Below are 14,627 nucleotides of genomic sequence, written 5' to 3'. Positions count from 1 at the left end.
AAATGATTTCATATGAGACATTTTTATTGTATATTTTCATATAAGCAAAAAAAGTAATAAATTCTCTGTGACTCCAAAATCACTTTATTTTCTTATTCAGCTTCCAAATTAGTATCCAACCTACTCAACATTTTAATAACATTGTTTCAAAAAATACAAAAGTGATCCATATTTGTTTCATACTCTGCCATTAAAATAAATACAAGAGATGATCACATAAACTCAATTAAATTTACAAAAATAAGTAAAAAAATGTAAAGCTTTGTTAATCTTACTTGCATTTATTTTATTTGTCCAAACAGTACCTATTTTTCCTTAGTAAATAAAAAATTGTTTATAAATTGTACAGCTGATTTTGTCTGTAAAGACTTTATTACTGATATTTTCTTAATGGACTGAGATAACATTACTTAAAGTTGTCTAGCCAATTAAATTTTATATGCTACACTGAAAGTAATTAAATGCAGTCTATATAATGCTTATATTTTGAATTATTCTGATTGTTAAAGGAGGTGACATTTTCTTACTACACAAAAATAATTCCTAATTTCCTTGTGGTATTTGTTGCTTGAAATTTTGCCATTTATCTTACTATATCATTTCTCAGCCAGATTTCAGCAAATATATCCTCAGGTCTATTAACTCTTGCCACTATAATAGAGATATGGAAAAACATGCCCAGGTTTTCATGTTCTGTTGTGTTCCATATTCACACCATTATCAAGGAAACCCACTCTGACCCCCTAGAACAGTGGTTCTCAACTTTTGGGTCCTGACCCCCTTTAGCAGTCAAAGGACCCTTTCGTGGGGGTTTACCAAGGCCATTGGCAAACACATATTTACATTTTAATTCATGAAAGTAGCAAAATTACAGTTATGAAGTAGCAATGAAATAATTTTATGGCTGGGGGTCACTACAACGTGAACTATATTAAAGAGTCACAGCATTAGGAAGGTTGAGAACCACTGCCCTAGAAGATAGAATCTCACTGTGCTTTGAGCAAAGAACATAATGCTATAGAATACTAATAAAAAGTGTCTGGCCATCTGTGTGGGGCCACCTCAGACATGTTAGAGAAGTGCTTTACTCAGATAATGAACGAGATCAAAGTGTACCAATGATCTCTGATGTCATCAACCGCAGGCATAAATGTTTTCTTACTGTTTTTCTATCAAAAAGCTACTTACAACAAATTGGATGAAAGGAGAGTGGAGAGGAAGCTTTGTTTTCTCTAAGTTCTATGAAGTCTTTACCTCAGTGGACCTGAGAGATAAGGTAAAAGTACACATTGAAGACTCCGGGATGGGCCGGGCGGTGGTGGCGCATGCCTTTAATCTCAGCACTTGGGAGGCAGAGGCAAGCGGATTTCTGAGTTCGAGGCCAGCCTGGTCTACAGAGTGAGTTCCAGGACAGCCAGGACTACACAGAGAAACCCTGTCTCGAAAAACCAAAAAAAATAAAAAAGACTCTGGGATGATATTCTGCAGGCATTTTGAATCACTATTATTGATGTGATTGTTATTTTTTAAAGAATATCAATTTTTAACTATTAAAAAATTAAAATAATAAAGTAGCCTTGAAAGGGTTATACATATTGTTCTACTTTTATGGACAGTTAACAAATGAGAAAGTAGATGGGAGAGTTTTATACATTCAGTAAGAACCATGACTTACAGGCGTTCACAGGCGTTCAGAGAACAGCGGCATCACACACAAAAGTCACATTTAGTTAAGTGTGTATTAAATTCCTATGTATGTATTCCTCATGTTCACAGTCTAGTGTACAATAGAGAAACCCTTTATCTGCCTCATCCAGCCAAAAGTGCAAAACTTCATCTTTTATGCTTCAATGGGAGGAAGTAAAATTGTTTTCTTTCTGAGCCTTTAGGCCTTTAACTCTGTTAGACCTCAAGGTTGGACAAGTGAAGGCATAATGTAAGGTTGGTATAGAAAATATGTATGTTTAAGCAAGATATGGTAGTGCATATCTATAACCTCATGTGGATTACCAAATCAAAGCCAGCCTTAGCTACATGGTAGATGTCTCAGACAAAACAAACACTGAGCAAATACAGTTGTTCTTGTATTTAAGAAATGTAAATGACCTTAATGCAGTAGACTTTCCATCCTTGCCACTTTCCCTGTGATTCTTGGGTTAAAAAACACTTGTATTACTTTTGTTGTTGATAGAAACGAGCAGGGGACTGTGAGGAAAGACCATTTCTTCCTAAATTTTATCACAGCGTTATTCCTAGCTACTTTAAAGATAGCATTTTATTGATTCAGAAAGTCTCAGTATATTAAGTAAAAGCCTGGAGAGATAGAAGAGTATGAAGTCATAACTTCCTGACATGTGTCCTCTGCTTCACCACTCTGATACCCTACTCTTCCCTGTCTAGTCATGAGTCACAGCTATCCACTCTGCAACAAACTCAGGCATTAAAAACAAAATAATCTTGACTGTTCTGAAAGCTCCAGGCCAAGTAAATACATTTGTCTTTTGTAGTGGGTTTTATGAGAATGTCCCATAGGCTCAGCTGTTTCAATACATGGCTCCCAGTTAGCGGTGCTTCTTGGGTAGGTTTGGGGTTTGTGTCCTAATGGAGAAGTTCTGTCAATGAGGGCAGGCTTTGATGTTTCAAGAGCTGCATGCCACTTTGCCCTCTGTTACTGGCTTGGGGCTGAGATATGAGGTCTCAGCTCGCTGCTCCCGTCACCATCCTTGCCTGCCACCATGCTTGCCTGATGTGACGGTAATGCACTCCTATGCCTTCCCTCTATAAGTTGCTTTGGACATGGTCTTTTATGATAGCAATAGAAAAATAACTAATACATATGTTTTTTCTTTAATTTTCCTTTATATTTTTGAACCTAGCAATGGGAATTCTGTATAGATTATAGTTGGTCTTTTCCTGTTTAGTATATTGTGTACCTCTGAAGCTATATTTAAAGATTTATACAAATACCTAAATATTGCCCTATGTAGTTAACATATACATACAAAATTCTACAGAAAAATGTAAATACTGAGGTTATGGCCTGTTCCTTAGAATACAAGTAATTTTAAATTCTGTTTCTTCCAGAATGTAGCCAACATACATTTTTATAACTCAGTAAGACATTTTACAGTAGACATTGCTTTTTAGTAATATAAAGAAAGGCTAGAAGGGACCCACACTGGGACAGAGGCAAGTGCTTATTGTTGATAAAGTAGTCTATGTAGTTATATTAAGTCTGTGATGAGAGGATAATGGTATGCCTAAGAGATGTCATTTAATACATCCAACAGAAGCTGTAAAAATAGAGGCGGGTGGAGAATAAGTGAGGGAACCTAAGATTTGCCATGACAGGCAGATGGCAGTGCCATGCTCTGAGAGACTAGGACCAAGAAGATTAAAGGGTTCGTTCAGGACGGCAATCACAGGGTACTTCCCTGCTACCTAGTAGAGCCTTGTCAGATGATACTAAAGATCTGCTGCTCATGACATAATTATAAAGTGTCTCATAAGGAACACTGTGCAGTGCACAGAGAAACACTGAACAAAGAATAAACTTCTAGGGAAGAGAAAACCAGAAAACAAACTTAGAGAAAGTAAGGAGGCAGGTTTCAAGAATAGGCCAGGCCAGAGGAACTTCCTATAGAATCCTCTAAAATTCTGTAAAAATCCTCTGAGAGGTTCTGGTCAACATACTTCACGATGCTAAAGATTTTCTTCTACTTTCTGGAGGAGCAGTTCAAGCGAAATATAAATGTAGGGGACAATGAAGGTTCATCTGTTAGCTATCCTTTTGAAAAGTGCATGGGTAAACCAACTTGAGGATAGGCACTGTGACATCACCAAGACTGATTCCATTCTCGTAAGTGGAAGAAAATGCCTGCTTAGCATGTAATCGATTCTATCACCAGTGAAAGGCAGATACACTTTTGCTGATCAGATTTGGTTCTTGCTAATCCTAATGTTTTGTTTTCGTGTCCCACTAGTCAAATCTAAGTGAATAAAAAAGCAGTTACTTGGCTCCGTATTTCCTGTCCCCAGTCCCCAGTTATTTGGTTATATTTAGCTGAGTTTGATTTTGATAAATATTTACATATGCTTTTATGGCTTAAAACAACGACCATGTAAGTATGGTTGGGAAATAGATGGAGTTATGACAGAGCATTTCTTCTCTTCTCCCATCTTCTCAACTGAAAGAATGGTCTCAAATGGAAATTCTAAGAACAGATGCCATTTGTCATATAGATCAGTATGACCCACTGAGAATTCTTGTGATGGATTAGTTCAAAACCAAACCTCTCTCCTGATATAATCTGACTTCTCTGGACACTTCATATTTTGAAGATTTCAAAAGACCAGATGAGCTTGAGCTTACATGAAGTCACACAGTGTGAATCATGACATAACAATCAGTGCCAGCATCTGGGGACCCAGGCAGAAGTCCAGGCACACTTACAGTACAGAAAGCAGGTAACTATCCTGAGTTATTTTATTCAAATCCAACACTCAGAGTTCGCAAATTTCCCAAGAAAGAACTGATAGTGGCAACAAAGAACATCTCATCTACTGCTCTACAAAGAACTCCAGAGGTAAGAGTCCTCCTCACAGCTCCCAGACAGTTCAACAGAATAGCTCTGCACTTCAGATGTTTCCCACCAAAAGGAGGAGTTTGGTAGCTCCAAGAAAACAAAGCCAAAAACAGATTGATTAAGGAAATACAAAATACATACTTTCAGAGAACATTTTGTTTACAATCATGACCTTAATTGAACTTAGTAGAAATTCTCAAGGGTCTGTGTCTGCATGAATGTTCTATATTTTAAACTTTGTGGCTTTGCCAGATACTTCAAATACTAACACTAGTCCAATTTCCCTTTAAGGATATTCTGAAGGGAACTTTTTCCTTGTGATTTTAAGTAGAATTGACCAGGAGTGGTTTTGGGCTTAGGAGGAGTCTTGGGTGCGTGTCATAGAGTTTTAGGAAAGAACCTATTTTTTCCTACAAAATTGAAAGGCTGTAGGGAACGGTTTTCACATAACACTGATGAGCATTCTGTTCATTTTGGAGTCAACCTGTCTGTGATTAGAGGGGAACCCACCATCTGTTCTCCCAGACTGTAGATCAAAGGAAAAAGCAGCTGAAGAAAAAGTGAGTTTTCTCCCTGGGGCTCCCTTTATGTTTGATTATGTGGCATTTTTTGGCTTTTAAAAATATTTTAATCATGAGAATTTTACAGACCTTCCAGAAAATTCGTAAGATGAACTTTTGCTTGGAGGATGCGTGCAAGCCACGAAGTCTTAGTAATTAGAGCCGATTGGTACTTCTCTCTTCTTTCTGGGTTTTACAGATTTCTCATTTTGATGAACTCATGGATGCAGCACAGTGGCAGATAACTGGAATTGCCTCTCTGGGTTTGTAATCTTCTTAATACAGGAGCATTCTTATTTGCATAAAAGGGGGAGAGGAAATAGTCCAAGTTTTTATTCTGCTTAATTTATTTGAGTGAATAACATTATCATGGGGATGTGTCATGACTGAATTACTTATACAGAACATACGAAAGTGTTTAAGTACAGAACACATGTTAAAGCCTTTATGTAAAGAGAAGGTAATCAGAAGCCCGTTTTCTAGAAAAATCTTACTACTCTCCAAAAGCGGGCATAGAGAAACTTCCTAATCTGTTTCCAAGGACTGAGGTAAATGTCTCTGTGTCCTACCAGCACAAGTAGGTGTATGATATACTGCATCTGCAGTGCTACTTTTTGACATTAAGATTCCATTATTTACTCAAAAAGTGCTCATCTGTCTCCCTTTTTTAGTCAGACCTCTTTGGTTCCTGCCATCCATTAGAAACCAAATTCAGCATGCTGATTGTTTTGGAGTATAGAAATGTGGAAGCATAAAACATCAATAAAATGTGTAACTCTTGTACCTATAATGAAAGAAAAGCATCAAGTCGCTTTGGCCACTATTTCAGATTTACAATACAGTCATGTGTAAATCCTAGCAAACATAGCACAAATCACAGACAAGATATTTCTAAGGATGTGTCTTAAGATAAATGCCTGCAGTCACAAGCCATATTGTTTGATGGGGAAGGTATACTCACATCTGTATTCTGCTTCTACAGATTTCCCAGGTTGACCTTAGCTGAATCCCAGTTCTGTCTAATGAAATGATACCTATTGCTTATCTTTCCTCTCATCCCTAACATGGTTGCTCACAGCAGTATTTTGAGTAAAGACTTAATTTGGATTAGGCAAACCTAAAATATTTTCTACTTATTATACTGAAAATACATGTCTTTATTGAACATTTTGGGGAATCGTTGATTATGTTGATGGTTTTCAATACAGATAGCATGAAATCTGCAGTCAGTTAAACTAAGCTTGCATTTCATTGGTCTTATAAGTAATCTCTTCCAGTCTGCTTCTTGGATAACCACTGGAAGGACCTTTGAAGAGAAGGATAGGGAGTGAATGAGGGATGTTTCCCTCAAAATACCTCAGAGCCTCTTAAAATTATCAGCTCAAAAGTGTATGTGCCTCTCAGTCAGACCACAGTGAGCTTATGTGTGACCTACAGAGTCTTCTCAGAATAACAACAATAAATTGAATGTAGTGGTGTGGAAGCATCCAGGGCAAAGCAGCTAGAGATTCTGACTGGGATAACACTTTAAACCCCTTCCATATCAAATGCCCTAGTAACTTATGTTACCTCAATCCATCGCCTCTTTGGCCCCAGGCTTACATTCCCTTTTGGTTGTCTGACAGCATTCACCAACCTAATACAGGCCAACTAATTACTTCCCTTTGCTTCAAATAGTATGTTCCTCAGGTACACTCCTCTACAAAGATACAATGATTCACCTCATGACTCAACCCAGACACAGGATAGAATAATTGTTTTTTTTTTTTTTTGCTTCTCTTACTCCTATCTTCCTTTACTTGTTAACAGTAGCCCATCAACTGACCTCCCTGACTCCAGCAGAATAAATAACTCCCCCAACCCCACACCCATCTCTATCAACTTCTTATTGAGGCCTCATGAACCCAACCCCCACCCATGATGGTTTTGCATTCCAAGTAAGTTCTGGTAATGCTAACACTATTAGTCTAGAGGCCTCACTGAAGGGCAAGGATAACTTTTGGACCAGATCAGCTTTCTCTGAAATAACAGAGCATCTCTGGTTGTCATTAGAACTAGACATTAAGAAAAGATAAACATCTTAACCAGTTTTTTTTTTTCTGTAGTGCTGTACTGGTGTAATCTAGTTGATGAGTAGACGAGTTGAGAATACATGAAGGAACAGACTATAGGTAGGCATAAATTCCTGTTTCTGTAAAAAGAATATCATTTAATACCTTTGTCAGAAGTGTTAGAACTCTTAAAAAATGTTAGCAGTCCTATGACTGGCATCCAATTAAGTTGATGCTACTATGGGGCAGAGGGTTTCTATCATAAATTATGAATAAATTCATGCTGGAATAGAACTAACAATGCTTCTAATGTGTGCACCTTCTCTTCACATGAATGTTAACATTTATTTAGCAGATATGTGATATAACTGTCACTTGGAAAAATGTAAATGCAGTTGACACTAAGCTGCTATGTAGTCTAAATTAAGATTCTAGTTCTACAATTATATTACATATACTTGTTTATTCCAGGAACACTTTTATAATTATACTATGACAGAATCTTTGATCAATAACTTTCTAAACTGAACAGCTGTACTCTAATTTTATCCAATATTTTTCTGATGGTCAAAGTGATACTTTACAATATATGATTTTCAAAGTACTACAGATTAAAATTTTTTAAAACTCTGTGACCTCAGTTAAGAGGCTTAAATCAGAGCATGAACACATTCTGACTTTTTAAAAATATTGGTGTAATGGATATTGAATTTATTCTATTTAATTTCATTTAAAGTGATACTGTTAAGTATCATTACAAACATCATGTCAATGATGTCTAATGTTATTTTAAAGTAAACCCTTAAAAATTCTAGTCAAACTTAAGCTTATTTTAGCAACTATCCCACAGGTTATAATTAAAAGCACAAAATATACTTTGAAAATCTTCACCATGGGTCAACAAATATTTCACGTAAGGAGCTATAAGTAAACATTTTGGGCCTTATAACTACTGACCCCAGTGTTGCAGCTGCCTAGTAGGCAAAGCAAGAGTGCTATGCATGAGCACAGCTGCATTCCACTACAACCAGCAGGCTATGCATGAGTGTGGTTCTCTCCACTGTAACTTGACACTGCAATAGTGTGTGTTAAGGCGTGTGCACACTGTCTTCCACTGTCACTGGAGAATGTGATAATAAGGTTCATGGATATGGCTGAATTTTAATACAACTTTATTTAGAAAATTGAATTTTAGCTTTACATATGTCAAAATATTCTTCTGCTATGATTTTGTCATTTAGAAATATAAACAGTGTGTTTAAGCCTCAAGACATACAAACAGGTGGTGCTGAGATTTGGCTAACGTTTCGGACCTGCTCTAGAGCCTCAACCTAAGAACCCTGTCTACCTAGTTTCAGAGGCTTCTGTGAATACACACATATATGTACTTTTTCATTAGAAATGGCAATTAGATTTTATCTAATGTTAAAATATTATAAAATAAAATTGACTAGGGAACCTCTTTGAATACTATATAGAAATGTATTTTGTCTACTATGTATGAATATCCAAATGCATGTTCACCACTCATTCATGACATTATTCATTTTGACATCAAAACATCTGTAAACCATTGATTAATAGACATAAATTAAATTATACATGAAAAATCAGATATTCTAGATCCCCCAAATGTATTATATTATATCTAAAGAAATATTAAGTTGGACTCCAAGAATACTTAAAATATAAATTAATAATTATTCTAAGAAAGCTCATTGGGTATGTATTGTTTAATTTGTTCACTTTGATTGCCTCGTGGCTCATGTTTGACTAGTAGTGCATGACTTTAATCCATGCACTCAGAGGCAGAGGCAGGTGAATCTTTGTGCATTTGGTCTGTCTGTATATTGGGTTTCAGGCAAGCCAAAGCTGTATAGTGAGACCCTGCCAAAAAATTAATTAGTTTTTTGGGAAACTTTTTTTTTCAGATAACATTTTATAATAACCCGTATAAAAAGAGAATAGATCATATTTCCTCACATAATCCTTTTGCTAATTAAAGCTTAAATGTAATACTTTTTACTACTTTTACACTCTTGATTTTTCCTTTCTCAAGATACATATACACACAAAGTTAGATCAGCATGAAGCCACCTGTTTTATACTGTATATGTAGATTTGGATTTTTCACTTAGGTGATTGCCTTTTTGAACTTATGAAACAATCAAAATTAGACACAACTATAGTATATGGATCAATTTATTACCAACTTTATTATTGTTAGTTAAAGCTGTCTTAAGAGATCACAGCTTGTGTGAGAGAGAAGGATCCACTCTTGCCAGGAACCTAACCTTTTCCCAGGGGCTAGACATGGGCAGAGCACAACCTTCATAGTCTGGGAAGATACTAAGAGCTGTTTGCAGGAAAAGCAGCACACCAAGATCTGGGCATCCGAATCCTCAGCAGAGTAAATGAAAAGTGCTCCATGTGGGAGCACTCCTTTCCCTTACATAGAGTAGAAGTAACCTGAGGAGTATAGATGAATAAGAGTGGGAAATTTTATCCTCAGTTCTTCCAAATGGGAGAAATTTATGCAAAAGAAGAGAATGTGGAAAGATAAAGCTTCTCTTAAAGAATCTTTAATTTTAAAAATCACAGTCTTGGTCTGTTTTAAATATTAGACACACATGAAAATTGTTGAAATAACAAGCAAGATAAAAATTTTAGTTAATATAATGGATCTGTTTTTCTAATTCTCTGTAAAGTTGGGCAAGAAGCAAATTGTGGCCTAGATAGTAGTGGCAGTCTGAAGCTGAGCTTTTAAGGCCTGCAGAAGAAGCTTTACCTGTGACCATCTGTTATACAGGCATGAACAAAGAGGCTGGTATGAACACTTCCTACAACTCTGCTGCAGTGTAATACACTTCTACCCCTCTACTCCATAGCCTGTGACTGCAGCTACCTACCCTCAGCTTCAGAACCTGTTTCTGACTTTCAAAAGTTCAGCTTTTAAAACACAATTCTGAATTTTACCTGCAGTTTTTCTAAAACTGTTTTGACTTCTCCAGCTACCCTGTACACACCTCAGCATTCTCAAGGAGCTGCTTTCCTTTATTCTTACACTCGGTTTCATCTACAGATATGGTCTTGGTGTTTCATCATAACAGTAATAATCAAAATTAAGACAAAGCCCAACAATAGTATAACCGGATCTTGAGGTAAATTGATTCCCATCTTCCTGAGGAACTGCTACCTCACTGATTTCTATAGTGGCTGTAGAAGTTTGCACTCTCAGCAGCAATGATTGAGTGTTCCCCGTGTTAGGAACCTGGATGGAACAGGTTTCACTGGGCATTTTCTGCAGAACAGGAAAGACTGTTAACTAGAAAAGATGAGAGGCACAGGTGCTAATGTGCTGAGAGCCATGAACAAGAGTCCAATCTAAAAGAAAAATGGAGTAAAGATGTTATGTCTCTGTCCTGGTTTGGTTTCTATTGCTATGATAAATACCAAGACCAATGCTGAGAATCAGCTTTACCTAATCTTTCAGAGTTAGAACAGATAAAAATTAAAACTGCACTCTAAACATTGGTGTCTACTTAATATCATAATTATGTTCAACAAACCTTAAACTATCAAGAGAAGAGTTTCCAGCTAATGATTAGTGTTATCACCACTATACAGGGTGTGGTTGTATTATTTTTAATCACATTCTGGTGGGAAATAGACTAGACACCACATTATTTTACGTGATGAGTCAAAAATTAAAGCAAAACCCATTTTTTTGTATCTTCTTTCCAAGAGCCATAGTAATCTAATAATTATAATGAACAAAACAAATATTGGCTTGCGTTTGAATGTTGGATGGGACTAGTGTTTTCTTTTGAAGATAATTATTCACTTTGTACAGCTGCCAGCGGGTTGGCTTCCACTGTGGAACAAACCTTTGCATTTAGGGGTAGGATGCTGTTACCTGACAGTAATTAACACCTGGAAGGGATGCAGATAAGAAGCAGCTTTTTATATAACTATAATAAAAGCCATCATTTTTATTTATTTATTTATTTATTTACACTCCAGATTTCTCCCCTCACCCCCGTCTCGTCATTTAGAAATCTATTAAGTGCCAGTAACCTAAACTATACTGAAGCATTTTTGCTAACTACTAAGTCATCTTAAAAAAAACAAAAAGAAAAAAAATGAGTGTGTTCCTCTGAACTCAACTTTCCCAGAGAAAATTGTTAGATGAGAAAAACAAAACAGAACAAACTAAGGAATTCAAACCCCCCTTATCCCCCCCTCCAGCTCCCAGACTCAGCTCCCAGACAGGTTCTGTGAACAGGAGATCCCCAACCATGCTTTAAGGGAATGGGAAAATAAATTGAGCACTAAGAGGCTGCCTTCTCAGTCTTGCATGCCATCCATGGAATCTCTCTACAAGACTCAGTGCTCCCCTCCCTCCTTGCCCTTTTCCTTCCATTTCTCCATCTCTTCCTCTTTGCCCCGAAGATTTAATTTTTATATGGTATTGCATGAACTATTAATTAGCTATATAACTAATTTGTTGCAGAGGAAATGAACTCAAACAAGGTAAAGTGAGGTAGCAATTTGTGTGAAGTGACCACAACAGTAACAATTGTAAGATAGTCCACCGGTAGCATCGAATCTGAGCTGAGCTGAAAGGAAATGTCTCATTCTTATCTTCTAAGTTAACTAAGCTTGGACTTCAAAAGATCACACATGAAAATTTTGTAATGAAAAGCAAAGCTCATTCAAGTAAATTTGGTTAACAGTGTAAAGCTGTTCTAGTAAATATTCACAAAATTTGATTTAGAGGTGCATTCAAATTTCCCAGATGCCACTGGGAAAAAAGTCTGAAGTTATGGTAAATGCCTTCTTTGTAGCTTTGTTCCCATATGTTTAACATGGCAATGTTAAGATGAACTGAGTTTTTACATGCTGTGCTCAACACCAAGAGACTATGTGCAGATAAGTGTTGAGATTTAATTTAAAATTTTGAAACAGACAATTCCTGCATGTGATACAAAGTTCCAAGGCCATGAAAAGCTCTCCTGAGAAAAGAAACTCATGTCTCCCTGCCTCATCATCACACTGTCTCTTGTATTTTTAAATAAAAACTTGGTTGACTGGAAGCCAGGGTAGATTTTAAATAATTTCCAATGTTACGGAACTATTGTGGTGACAGATTACACACAACACACGAATAGGTAAAGATTTTGTCACTATTACTGTCTATGCATTCTGTATTTCCCAAATGCTTTCCTCCTCAACATCCATCCAAAGGAAGAGAAATAAGATAGCTGCAGGCTTCCTAGAGATCAAGGAAAATATGCCCACCACACCTACAGGATGCACTTCAGACAAGAAGGAAACATAATGGCATCCCCCATAGAGCATTCCAAGGCTGGAGGTCACATGACCTATTTCAAGGGCCTTGAGAAATCTGGCAAAGTAGAAGTCTGTAAAAGTAACTATTATTCACCTGATGTAACTGTCCTCTTAGAGGCTTACTGCCTCCATCTGGTAACCTGGGCTTAGTCCTGAAAGCCTCTAGCCTCTATACTGTTGTGGTCCAGGAATTGACTCACAAACCACACAAAAACACCAATCTCAGTCACATAGGGATAGTTTATTGAGCATACACCCCAGCACTGGTCAACCAAGGCCATGATCCAGATTTGGGAACTGAACCATGACATTGAGTTAAGATTCTACAGGATGTTTAAGCCTGAAATATACAAACATCTGTGCCAAACATTTTACCAATTAGGATTTAGAGATAGGAGATTTCCTTGGGATCTTTGTTGTACACTTGTCCTGCTCCCATTGGTTGGGGTATTCAACTGTGGCAGGGGACTTCCTTTGTCTAATATACATGTTCTAACTTGTCTACCATGATAGGACTTATGTAACACTTATGTCTTAACTTGCCAACCATTATGTCAGCTACTCACCTACATGTCTAATTCTGCCAACTAGGATGTCTGTTTCCAGGGAGGTATTGGGAGCTTAAACTTTATGAGACCACTACTCAAAAAGGATGTCTTATTCCAAATAGTTTCTTAAATTGGTTCAGGTGTATCTCTTATGCTGGAATTCATTTCAGGGGCAGCTTATAAAGGCAAATATAATAAACACTTATACGTAGGTGCAGGAAATGCTTTTGGGTGGTTGCTTCGGGTCCAAGCTTATTGTGGGTAACTATACAAAACAGTTCTACTGACTTCTATCATGATTAGCTTCCAAAGGCACAGAATATAGCAATATGTATTCAATCTTGGCATTAGAAAGTTTCCTACTCAACAGAACATCTAAAGAAGTTTCCTTATGATAGCAGGCTATCCAGGTAACATTTACCTAGGCCTTAACATTTTACATAGGCCTTAATATTTTACCTAGGTCCTAATACTATAATCTAGTCTAGGCCTAGAATGGTTTCAGCCTCTGAGACTTGCTGGTAAATATGCTCACCCTTTCTAGTTCTTTCTGATGTATGACTAGCTGGTTCAACTCAGTTGTTCTGGCTCAAAATTCTTCTCCAAACTGACTGATTCAATCTGGCTTCTCCTGAATTGTTCTGCTTGGTCTCAAACTAACTCTAGCAATATAATCTAAACTCTGGGCTCCTTCTTATTCTTGCCTCATTCTGTCTTTACCTGTGTCTAGCTTGTTCTTTCTCTCTTCAATCTATCTCTCTATCACTGTCCCAGTAAAACTGCCTCCTTCCTCTACACTGCTCTTTCTCAAGTAGCTTCCCTTTCCTTCCTCTTCTGGTGAGAGTTGGGACTATCCTATTCTGTCAAATCTTTCTCTGATGCATCTCTTTGTCTGCCACTCAATTAGACACCACTTTCAAATAGGAGTGCTTTCTTCTACAGATTAACATTATCTTTATTGTTTTGGATTAAAGGTGTGTATACTAAGGGCATGTCTGTATTCCAGCTAGAGAGATGAAAGGTGTGTGCTAAGGACTGAGCCACACTAAAACTAAAACCAGGGTTTTTCAGTAAATAAAACAATCTCAGGGTTCAGAATGTGATCAAATGTTCTGCACTAGGAATCCTTCACAAACTGCCATCAGTTTCACCTGAGACATTTTTAATTACCTGTTAGAAGGGAAGCGATAATTGACTCCAGCCTGAGGATCAGCATCAAGAAGATGTAACTTGTCATATTGAGCTTAAGCTGAAATGCGTGCAATACAAGGTGTAAGTTTAACTTTTCTAAGAGAATCATAAATCACTTTAATTAAACAGATTGCAAATGAAATAATTTCTAAATGCGCTCTCATAAACCCTTTAATTGAAAATGTTAAAGGCCTTTCTTAAAAGGACCAGAAATGATCTCTTCTTTTGTTCTTGTGATTAATGAATTTTAAGATCATAAACCAGGAGGATCATAAACCAGGAGGTTCACATCAATGTGAGGACATGTAGAAATAAATATATTATTTGACTAGTCTGCTA

The 14,627-nt window shown here is 36.9% G+C and overlaps 1 protein-coding gene across 3 annotated transcripts in view; it reads left to right on the top strand.

Moving 5' to 3' along the window:
- The first annotated feature begins 4,405 nt into the window (after positions 1 to 4,405).
- Fhl5 (four and a half LIM domains 5) overlaps positions 4,406 to 14,627 on the top strand; it is a 36,229-nt gene continuing 26,007 nt past the window's right edge. The window contains exons 1-2 of one of the 3 annotated variants that reach the window (XM_028781166.1): positions 4,472 to 4,586; positions 5,346 to 5,409. The gene's annotated coding sequence lies outside the window, so the exon portion shown is untranslated. Of the gene's footprint in view, positions 4,587 to 5,088; positions 5,147 to 5,345; positions 5,410 to 14,627 lie in introns of those variants that run through there. The other 2 variants (XM_028781172.1, XM_028781157.1) reach the window with 2 other exon arrangements.

The sequence above is a fragment of the Grammomys surdaster genome, unplaced genomic scaffold, assembly GCF_004785775.1.
Source record: "Grammomys surdaster isolate TR1022 unplaced genomic scaffold, NIH_TR_1.0 97, whole genome shotgun sequence".
Classification (NCBI taxonomy): Eukaryota; Metazoa; Chordata; class Mammalia; order Rodentia; family Muridae; genus Grammomys; species Grammomys surdaster.
The sequence above is the reverse complement of the archived record's forward strand: the minus strand, read 5'-3'. Positions and strand labels throughout refer to the sequence as shown.